This window comes from Mytilus californianus, unplaced genomic scaffold, assembly GCF_021869535.1.
Source record: "Mytilus californianus isolate M0D057914Y unplaced genomic scaffold, xbMytCali1.0.p SCAF_10, whole genome shotgun sequence".
Taxonomy (NCBI): domain Eukaryota; kingdom Metazoa; phylum Mollusca; class Bivalvia; order Mytilida; family Mytilidae; genus Mytilus; species Mytilus californianus.
In genome coordinates this window covers 45,392,615-45,404,806 of record NW_026262582.1, presented here as the reverse complement: position 1 = coordinate 45,404,806, position 12,192 = coordinate 45,392,615, and the positions used below count along the sequence as shown (strand labels likewise).

Genomic DNA, 12,192 nt, shown 5'->3' with positions numbered 1-12,192 from the left:
CTTGTATTCTGAAACTTTTGTCACAGACAGGACATAACTGGAGACCTTGGAGGAATTAAGCCTACTTATACATGTTATAAGCCTCATGGTGATAGTCAGTAATTTATCTGGAGGAAAATGAACAAGGAAGATACAAAAAGTGAAGGTAGTCTTCAGTTCCAGAACAGACATAGTTGTCAGAATTTTTTTTTTTTTAATTATCTGGTTTATCCATTCAAATAAAGACAGAAGAAATCTATCTATTACTAAAATATAACTGTTCTGAACTGCATTTTATTTAATGAACATATAGCACTGTCAACATGTACAATGTACCTGACAACAACCAAGCAACAATCTTTTAGTTCACAAGTACAACAGCTTGATCCATATGTGATCCAAAATGTGCAGAATGCTATTATGGTGGGAGGTTCAAATTCACTTTATACTTCTCTACTTTGAATATTATATCCTATATCACCTTCATTGCTGGTGATCATCATGTCATGTACATGTAGAACTTATTTTTAAACTTCTATTGGAAACCAGATTGGTCAAATATGTCTTCATAACGAGTTGAAAATATGGAATGTCTTGGACTAGGTACCGTGGCTTCCAAAGATTTAAAGATTGTCTGATGGTCTTAAATCTGTATTGTATATGACCATGATGACTGTTACATGTATAAATGAAAAAGGCTTTTATATCTTTGCTTTTGTACAGACATCATTGACATTTATATTAGCAAACAATTTGCATTTCCTGGCATATCTATTTGTTTGGCGGCTGAACATTTCCAAATGCATGTTTCATGTTTTTCACATCCTTTTTAGTTTTCTGATGAAAATGCTGTTGCTTCCAGTTGATACATATTCTATAGCTGAGCCTGTGTCTGGCCATTTCTTTATGTCTAGCATGTGTGTGAATTATTCACAGTGACTCTCAATTTCATTTCCCCAAACTTTCTGTGTCTGATTTCTTTCAATGAAGCTATATAGACAGGGGAAGAATGTCTGCTCCTGAAATATCAATTTAAATATATTTATGGAATATTCCGATTTCAAAACAATGCTGACTCCATTATAAAGCTTATTTTAGATTATTTAACATCCGTTTCAGCATTGTTCAGAGGAACTCATTTAATTTTTTTCTTTAATAATTATTACTAGCTTTTCCAGACTAAAAGATGAAGAAAAAATGTACATGCATGTTTGTTTAGGGTTTCCCTACCTACATGTACATACCCTGTTACTTAATACTAGTGTTTATTCAAACACATTTTAATTGATATGTTCCTCTGGTTAATGACAGAATGTTTTATTGTCCTTAAATAAATGTTACTTACAGATATACATGTAGGTTATCTAAAAGTAAATTTATAAATTGACACTGTGAATCCATTTCTAGGATCCACATCTTCTTATCTTTGAACATTTTTGGGGGAAATAAAAACACTGGCCCTCGAGTAATCCTTTTTGGGATTAGTCCTTGAGGTGTGGATTCCCTAATCAAATTTGTACGTACATGTATTTATTATCAGTATCTGTACACAAATCTTTAAACTTGTATTTCATTTCATTTCACATTTTTTACTTTTTGTTTAGCATCATCATTTCCAGACATTAATCTTATAAGATACCTATTGATTTTGTTTGATGGTTGGTTGTTTTCTGAACAATTTAACATACATGTATGTACTATGATAGAGATAGCCTCGTCTGTCTTGTTCTTCTATATATTGGTCAAGTATATGTATTGGACATGTTGAATTTAAAGATAGAGTATTCTATCAGTCAAGAGCATAATTACTTAATCAAGTCTTCAAATTATTTATACTAGTAATGTTACAAATGAAAACAAAGCAGTGGCGGACCCAGAAATTTTCTTCATAATGGGGGCCTGTACAGCCATGCTTCAGTGATTCCCTATATAAACAACCAAATTTTTCCAAAAAAGGGGGCCTGAGCCCCTTGAGCTCCCCCTTTAAATCCGCCTCTGCAAAGTTACTCAATCATGTAGTTAAAGCTAAATATTTGAGTATGAAAGACTACAATAAATGGGGACTGTGTCCATAGGACACAGATGATGCCCACTCTTGCAGATCATATAAAGTTATAAAACGACATAACTGAAGAACGGTAAAAGTGATGCTACCCAAATTTGTGCTTGATCTGAGTTTTTTTGGTAATAAGTATTATGTATAAGTTTCATAACATTTGGTTGAGGCAAACTAAAGTTAGAGAATGGAAACGAAAAATTCAGCAATTTTACCATTTGTTCTGGAACGGTTAAAGTAACACTTTTGCCTCTTTCAACTGATTTTTATAGTTCATTCTTATATTGTACTGTTACACCACTGTCCCAGGTTAGGGGAAGGGTTGGGATCCCGCTAACATGTTTAACCCCGCCACATTTTGTATGTATGTGCCTGTCCTAAGTCAGGAGCCTGTAATTCAGTGGTTGTCGCTTGTTTATGTGTTACATACTTGTAATTCGTTCATTTTTTTTTTACATAAATTAGGCCGTTAGTTTTTCTCGTTTGATTGTTTTACATTGTCATTTCGGGGCCTTTTATAGCTGACTGTGCGATATGGGCTTTGCTCATTGTTGAAGGCTGTATGGTGACCTATAGTTGTTAATTTCTGTGTCATTTGGTGTCTTGTGGAGAGTTGTCTCATTGGCAATCATACCACATCTTCTTTTTTATATGTACATAAACAGGATGAAGTTATTTTTCTCACAAAGCATTAAACTAATATTTAATGAACACTGAAACACTAATTGCCATTCTGACCCACTGCAGCCGAGTACAAGAATAGTGAACAATTAATTTCTTTCTTGGCAGAAAATTTCCCCTAACAATTATCTGGAGCACCACATGATATCAACATGTATCAGTGTGTGACAGAAGTAAAAAAAGTATGCTGATATTAAAACTTCTTCTGCATGTGCTGGCATAAGTATACATGTATATCTTTGCAAGTACACAGTAGAATATCATTAATAAGATGACATTATGATTTATATACTTTTACCAATAAATTTAGATTTATCTGATCCCATATCTTCATTGACTTTGTAAATTATAATTTTTTTGGTAGGAGAATTAGGAGAATGAAGACTTGCAATGTATTTTCTGGGATATTGTCATGTTTTTATAAAGTACACTGTGAATCCTCCACAAATATTTTTTTGAGTAAACACTCGAGAAGTTGCCCAATGATAGAAAAATGTCAACCTTTAATAATACTCTATTTTCGAGAATTTACCTTTGAATGCAGACTTGAATATCGGGTAGCAGATATCTGGTATGTAAACTTTTTCCATAGCCCGTTGGAAGCATGTTGGAAGCCTGACCATGCAATCTTTGATTTCCAAAATTTTTCTCTTCTCAAATTTCAATTCTTTCACTTTGTACTAAGGCAAAATTTCAGTTAATGCATTTTCCATGTTGTTTTTCCATTTCTACGTCGCCATCTTCAACATGTTCCTAGGTCGCGTTTATAAGGAGCATTCTGATTGGTCGATATAAATACTTTCTGGGTCAAATATTACGTTATATAAGGTCACAAAAGTGAAACCTTGTTGGGTACTTGTTAGATCTTCGTATGTAGTATAACGTAGTATAACGAAATCCGAGATCTATATTTTAATTAGATTGTGGGTAACTAATAAAAGTATAATATAATTACATATGGTGTTTTAAAAGTACTAAATATAGTAATCAAAAAATGTAACCATGTTGATTATAATTCTTGTATAAATAAATCATATATTTTTAAGTCACTATCATATTTAACTCCTTTCTATATGACCACCATGGACAAAAGGTACATCTTTAATCACCAATTCTTTTTAGTTTCATTCGTTGCTATTCACTCCTTTTTAGTCAATTCTGATTACCAACTTGCAAGTTTTTTTGGTTCGGTATTTCCATTAAAAACATATTTTCGCGGACTGAGTCATGTTCTCAATATTCAATTATTTCTATTGCTTTTTTAAATTCCGACTTTTTACAATGGCATACGCTTTCTGATGTTTCAATTCTACGTTCATAAAACAAAAAAGAAAATTTTAACTCAAGTCCAGGTGCAATGGGATTTGTAGGACCAAAGTGATTCAGTAGATATTTGAACATCTTTTTCATATGTACTGCTAGACCTTGTAGAATTGAGCGCAATCACCTCGAGCAACTATTTCTTCTTTGTATCTGTAAATAGCTCAATTCATTATTCATGTTATTCTTGGAGAAAACCAAAGCCTCGTTCACATTAAATTCGTCAATTTACTTAGTATACAATAAGTGGATCACTTCATAACAGATTTCTTTCGTCTCAACCATAATTTTTACACGGAAAGATAATAAATTAATATTTCCAGCTACCTCAGTTCTTTCTCACCGTGCCAGTGTTTTTTATCGCGTCTCATCATGAACAACGCCGGTGTTGGATAGTTTGTTCCCCTTTTCTTTGGGGTGCTTTATCATTTGTTCAAACATATGCTTTCAATTTCTTCAGCTATTTTTGCCTTCAGTATGGTATACTTTTTATTGTTCATATTGTAAGGACATTGAGTTCTTAAAGAACTCTTTTAAAACGTGTACCTTAGTTTCATGGTGTCTATTTTTATGTATCTATTTATGTAGTCGTCCTAGTCTGCGCCTTTTAATTGAATGAATTCATGTAGGGAAATATTAATTCTATTTTTATATTTACCTGTCGGAATTCCAACCAGTTTAAAACTACAAACGCTTGAAATTGATATGGGTTTAAATTAGTGCATTCCAAATGCATTTAATGTAAACGATTGCATGTTGTATACATTTCAGATCGATATTAAATTGGGGAGGTTATGTTTACCATACATGACCTTGTTAAGGAGATTTGCAGTTTACCTAATTGGGACTGGGTAGTCAAAATGTAAGGGATTTCAAATATTTTCTATCATAATCAAAGGTTTTGTTGGGGGGAAATAAGTGCATGTCAACTTTTTTCTGCAAGATTTGGTAATTTTTGTAAAATTTGGAAATGGCATGCATACTTGTACATTAGGATAATTTCAAAAACATACCTCTTCAGATCGATATTAAAAGGGGAAGGTTTATATACCTTAAAATCTAGTTTAGGGGAATTGCAGCTTACCTACTAGGATGGGGTGGGCAAAATTGGGGAGTATCAAATGTTTTCTATCATAACCAAAAGGGTATATTTTTTTTGTTCTTCTTCTTGGCAAACATTTAATTAGTGAAGGTCAACATTTTTGGATAATTTCAAATATTTGCATAATTTTATTCCTAGTTTCTATGAAGAATTTCTACATCCCACTATAAATTGTTACCACTGTCATTTATATATTGGGAAGTTAATTAATCAAATGAATATGACTGTGTATATATTTCGTAATGTTTTGAATAATCATTTTCAACTGTTGCTACGCATGCTTATTGTTTCACTTCTAAACACATGTTTTTCGGAATATTCATTTCCATGCTGAAGTGGTCAAAACTATTTATTTTCGGCTCTTGACAGGCCAGGATATTCCTTTTTCAAATCCCCCTTTTTTCCAAACAAATACATGATAATCAAACGGTCGTCCATTAATCGTTTGTCCTATCAGATAATAATTAAAATATATTTTAAACGTAAATGTTCTCTGTTCTTAATAAGTTCTCATATACGCGTTTCCGTGATTGTGCTTATAACGAATGGCATCTGATTCACCAATTATCGTTTATTGACCGTTCACTTCCGATTCCTTTTATAGTTCGCTGTTTTAAAAACTTCTCAGTGGCATTCTTGGTAATATCTGAAACGCGTACAATCAAACATTGTCATGTATGATTCCCTAATGGCGTATTCGATATAACCTCAATGTCTTAAACTATTGCTATTGATTCCATTTAGTCCTCGCTGTTCACAATAGTCTATGTTTTCGTGTTCATATCAAGCTTGTGTCGTCACAATTTTTATTTTTTCTGTTTTATTTCTGGTTTAAATCAACCTTTGATGTTGGATATTTCACGTTTCGTGTACAGCAACAATAATCAGTATCGCTGAAGTTCGCATTGTTGGGAAACTAATAAAAGTATAATATAATTACATATGGTGTTTTAAAAGTACTAAATATAGTAATCAAAAAATGTAACCATGTTGATTATAATTCTTGTATAAATAAATCGTATATTTTTAAGTCACTATCATATTTAACTCCTTTCTATATGACCACCATGGACAAAAGGTACATCTTTAATCACCAATTCTTTTTAGTCATTCATTCGTTGCTATTCACTCCTTTTTAGTTAATTCTGATTACCAACTTGCAAGTTTTTTTTATTCGGTATTTGACATGTTCTGAATCTTCAATTATTTCTATTGTTTCATTAAATTCCAGCTCTGCAATGGCATACGCTTTCTGGTGTTCAATTTTGCGTTCATTAAAGAATAAAGAATAGCTTAACTCAAGTCCAGGTACAATGGAATTTGTAGTACTAATTAAGTGATTCTGTAGATATTTGAACATCTTTTTCATATGTACTGCTAAACCTTGCACGAATTGGGCGCAATCACCTCGAGCAACTATTTCTTCTTTGTATAAGTAAATATCTCAATTCATTATTCTTAAAGAAAACCAACGCCTCGTCCACATTGAATTCGTCAATTTACTTAGTATTCAATAAGGGGATCACTTCAATCTTCTCAACCATAATTTTTATACGGAAAGATGATAAATTAATATTTCCAGCTTCCTCGATTCTTCCTCACCGTGCCAGTGTTTTTATCGCGTCGCATCATGAACATCGACTACCAATAACGCCGGTGGTGGATAGCATATTTCCCTTTTATTTGGGGAGGGGGGAGTGCTTTATCATTTGTTTAAACATAGGCTTTCAATTTCTTCAGCTATCTTTTCCTTCAGTATGGTATATTTTTTATTGTTCATATTTAAAAGACATTGAGTTCTTAAAGAACTCTATTGAAACTTGTACCTTAGTTTCATGATGTCTATTTTTATGTATCTATTTATATATTCGTCCTAGTCTGCGCCTTTTAATTGAATGAATTCATAAAGGGAAATAGTAATTATATTTTTATATGTACCTGTCGGAATTCCAACCAGTTTAAAACTACAAACGCTTGACATTGACATTGATTTTAATTGGTGCATTCGTGATATATTTAGTGTAAAAGACATAATGGGAAAATTGCATGACGTATACAATTTCAGATCGATATTAAAACGGGAAGGTGTATTTACCTTATTTGACCTTGTTTATACCTGGGATGGGGCAGTCAAAATGTAAGGGATTTCAAATATTTTCTATCATAATCCAAGGTTTTTTGGGGGGCAAAATTTATTAAGTGCGTGTCAACTTTTTTCTGCAAGATTTGGTATTTTTTGTACATTTGGAAAAGGCATACTTGTACATTCAGATAATTTCAATAACCTCTTCAGATCGATATTAAAATGGGAAGATTTATATACCTTAAAATCTAGTTTAGGGGAATTGCAGCTTATAACCTAGGATGGGGTGGGCAAAATGTGGGGAATATCAAGTATTTTCTACCAAAAGGTTGTTTTTTGTTGGGTTTTTTTGGCAAAAATTTAATTGGTGGTGGTCAACTTTTTTGCAAGATTTGGTTTATCTTTTTATAATTTTGAAAAGACTAATTTTTTACATTAGAATCATTTCAAATATTTGCATAATTTCATTCCTAGTTTATTCTATGAAGTAATTCAACATCCCACAATGAAATGTTACGACAGTCATTTATATATTGGGAAATTAATTAATTAATTAAACTCTCGCAACAACTTTTTTAAAGTCTAGGGTCAGTAGGTGGCCTGTTGCAAGGCTGAATTTTTGTCCCTGTCCAATGTACCCTCATTTTCCTGTGGTGGTCCAAATTTCACCGACCTTCGTCTAGGACGGCCTCTGTTTCAGGACCTTTCCATTGTGTTTATTGTTTATTTGTTCTCGTCCTGAACATGCATGAAATATTTGCCACTTGATGTTAAGCAACCAACAATCAATCAATCATTCTAAATTCTTCAGCAAAGCACGACTAGCTATTATAAAGTGGAATGTATTAAAATGATCCTATAATTGTTTAATTAGTATATAGCATCTGGTGTGATGCATTTGAATACGTAGTAGTATACATTGGTATAGTTTTTGAAGGACAGTCCTTTATAAATTTTCATCTTGTTGTATTCACAAATATGTATAGTTGTATATAAAAGCTTTATACATGCATATATGCTTTGCATTCGTTTATTTGAAACTACATACATGTACCATTCTATATGTGCCTGTCCCAAGTCAGGACTTCGCTGGTTGTTGTTGGATCATGTCTGTCAAATTTGTTTTTCGTAAATTGTTTTGTTATGAATTAGGCCGTTAGTTTTCTCAAATGAATTGTTTCATATTTGTCATGTCAGGGCCTTTTGTAGCCGACTACACGGTATGGGTTTTATATCATTGTTGAAGGCTATACAGTTGCCTATAATTGTATATGTCCATATCATTTGAACTTTGGTGGAAAGTTGTTTCATTGGCAATCATATCACATCTCCTTATTTTTATAATGCATCAATTATAACTGACATCAAACATGGATGTCTACCTGTTCAATGCTGTTGTACTATTTCATGTTCATCTGGATCTTTATTTGAGCAGACTACACAAAGTTGTTGGCTTTGCTACTAGTTACCGATTTTGAACTGAAAACAGGGTGTCCGAGAACATTTTAAGAAGCAAATTAGGGTAATATAAGAAGTAAGATACGAGATATATAAAAACATGAAGCACCAAAACTGTGTAAATTTCTGATCGTTCGCTTGCATAAAATGCTTTTCATGGATTTTGTTTTTTTTTTATATTTCAAAAATAATATCGCTCGATAGTAAAAAATACTTTCGCCTGCCAAAAATCAAACTTCGAAAAAAAAAAACAAATAAAAAAAATTTCGTTCTCTCGCTACCCTTTTTTACGGAAAGTGTCCGAAGAACTAGAAATTAATTTGGTGTGTGCTAACTTCAATTCATTTATGTTTCTATTATTATCCCTTACAGTACATGAAAATATAAAAAGAATTCAAATGTGCATGTGGCTTTTACATTGCTTCCGAAAAAAGTATTGCAACACTTTTTAGAAGTAAATTAATGCATACATGTTTCGTACAATTTAACCACTAAACTGCAAAATAATTAGAATAACAGCTTTTATGTTATCGATTAAATCAAATACAGTTTACGTTTATAAGCTGTCTATAAAATGTTCATATTTCAACTTTATCTAAAAGATTTATCTTTAACCTTGCAACAGGCAAACCCTTGGACTATTGAAATATTTCATCAAAGTATTTACCTTTCAGAAGAAAACTAGGAAGTTGTAGCGTATTTAGACATTCAACTGAGCTAAACGCAACCTTCCTGAGCGTGAGTTTTATTGGTAGACGGGAGAGTTCAGGGCGATAAATGTATATACTTCAGTTACTCGTATGGGTTTACTGAAAAGGAAATAATGAATGTTCATAAATCGCCCAATTAAAAAAAAAAAAAACACTTCCTATTAAAGCAAAAGAGGGGCGAAAAATACCAGAGGGACAGTCAAACTCATACATTGAAAATAAACTGACAACGCCATGGCTAAAAAATAAAAAGACAAACAGACAAATAATAGCACACAAGACACAACATAGAAAACTAAAGACTAAGCAACACGAACCCCACCAAAAACTGGGGGTGATCCCAGGTGCTCCGGAAGGGTAAGCAGATCCTGCTCCACATGTGGCACCCGTCGTGTTGCTTATGTTATTACAAATCCGGTAAATAGTCTAATTCGGTAGGTCACATTCGTGAAAAGGGACGGTTATTGTAGTTACGACATAAGGAACATATCCGATATCATCTGTGAAACGGTTTGACCGAGTTCTTTTTGTGTCTTAAGATTTTCGTCTTTTAACTAAACCCTATCATTCATATGTGATTTCTAGATCTGCAAAAATTCACACTTACCGTAGTCTGTCATGTCATATAGTTTACAAAGAAGCACTTAAGGCATTCCAAAAGTTTTAGAAATTATGAATACAATTATTTGTGTGTATAGGTATTTCAAAAAGTCTCGTCTGGTACTTCGAATAAGGCATTTTAAGGGTTAAAATTAAAAGGGAACTTTATAACAGGTTTATCAAATGTGTGGATATTATTTTCTTGATAAATAATTACTTTATTAATTGAGCAGTTGACGAGTCTTGTAAATACATTATAAAAGACAAAAACATTTAGATAATGTTTGTTTTTATTAAAATCTCCTTATAGTACCTTTAACTGTTGAACAATACAATAAAACTAACAGGGTATCATATGTTATATGATATGTTCTGTCAAAGTTGATAATATCGTGTCTATTCAAAACCGGTTTAAGTTAAAGCTTCTTTAAATGCTACTATTTCAATTAAATTCAAATGACATGGTAATAACTGACTTACTTGTCTTATACATGTACTAGATAAACAAGCGAGTTTATATGGGGAAATGTGGAGAAAGAAAGGCGGCAGATACCAAGTAAACGTTCAAAACTCATTAGTCGCAGAAAAACTGACAACGCTACAGAAAAGGTAGAAAGGTTGTCAAAAAGACAATCTTGTCCACAAACAGTCGGCATAGGAAATACATTTGTAATCCATGAACAATACTGTGAACTTCTTTTCTGTATTTTCGTTACGTTGGTGTATTAATTATGACATATATTATAGATATAAGAAGATGCGGAATGAGTGCCAATGAGACAACTCTCCATCCAAGTCACAATGTGTAAAAGTAAACCATTATAGGTCAAAATACGGCCTTCAACACGGAGCCTTGGTACACACCGAACAGCAAGATATAAAGGGCCCCAAAAATGACTGGTGTAAAACCATTCAAACAGGAAAACCAACGGTCTAATCTATATAAAAAACGAGAAACGAGAAACACTTATGAACCACACCAACAAACGTCAACCACTGAACATCAGGTTCCTGACTTAGGACAGGTGCAAACAAATGCAGCGGGTTTAAACGTTTTAATAGGCGCCAACCTTCACACTAACCTGAAACAATAGTGTAACATCACAACATAGAAAGACACGCTATAAAATATCAATTGAAATGGCTTAACTCAATCAAGGGACATATTAACAAAAACAAGTGAACATACACTGAACGAATAAATTTGATCTATGACACAATGTAAATACAAAATTGATAAAAACAAAAAAAGGGGGGGGGGGGGGTGCTAGATGTGAAAGAATATCAGAAGGACAACCATACCCTTGGACAAAATTCCGCCAAATAAAATAACGTACACAGGTAAATAAAAATAATTTTGTTGTAAGGTATACATGGAGTACGGAAATATTTTTTACAAAATAGATGATTTTGTTGTATGTTTAAACTTGAATTTTTGCAATGGACAGAATCAAAATTTATCTTTAAGTATAAGTTACGGTGCGAACACGAATAAACGGTAAAATTTGGCAACGACTAGGTGTCTGTTTCACGGAAATATGTTATATAGCATACATTTATATTTCTTTTCAGCTGATCTTCAGACATAACCTACTCCAACAGAGGTATGAGGAAAAACTACTGAAATCGACACTATATATAAGCTCTATGATCACCATCACGAATGGGTTGACCGATACGATGTGTCGGTGTCTCAACTCACTAGTAACATGTTATTGCGGTGTAAGATCTTAAGATACCCGTATATTCGTCTAATCTGTCATTTTACCGATTGTGTTCTATTGCCGATTGTGACATTTTGACTGAGGTTGAATTCGCATGACAGGTGATGCATGCAAAGCAGGAGACGCTTACGCTGTCAACGCACCTGTTCTCGCTCCTTTTTGGGTTCATTCGATCCCTCGGGTTTGTTTTGTTGCCTTGGTTTATCTCTTCCTAATCGATTTTCAAATTTTAACAACGGAAAACTACTGTCACCTTGATTGATTATGCGCTGACAATATTCATTTAGCACTTTTGATGAACATAGGTTTTATTGTTCAGAAATTATGTAAATCAAACCGTGTTAACGGTCTAATATTTTAAACGTAAATGTTCTCTGTTCTTAATAATTTCTCATATACGCGTTTCCGTGATTGTGCTTATAACGAATGGCATCTGATTCACCAATTATCGTTTATTGACCGTTCACTTCCGATTCCTT

At 32.9% G+C, this 12,192-nt stretch overlaps 1 protein-coding gene and 1 long non-coding RNA gene across 2 annotated transcripts in view; one reads left to right on the top strand and one right to left on the bottom strand.

Moving 5' to 3' along the window:
• Window positions 1–236: 236 nt before the first annotated feature.
• LOC127718248 (uncharacterized) lies at window positions 237–3,516 on the bottom strand. The gene is made up of 2 exons (XR_007989657.1): window positions 3,249–3,516; window positions 237–998 (listed from the first exon to the last, which is right to left on the bottom strand). It is a non-coding gene; the product is annotated as an uncharacterized LOC127718248 (long non-coding RNA).
• Window positions 3,517–11,531: 8,015 nt separating this feature from the next.
• The window catches only part of LOC127718227 (dnaJ homolog subfamily C member 10-like), a 45,471-nt gene continuing 44,810 nt past the window's right edge, over window positions 11,532–12,192 (top strand). The window contains exon 1 of the mRNA XM_052224209.1: window positions 11,532–11,593. The gene's annotated coding sequence lies outside the window, so the exon portion shown is untranslated. The remainder of the gene's footprint in view (window positions 11,594–12,192) is intronic.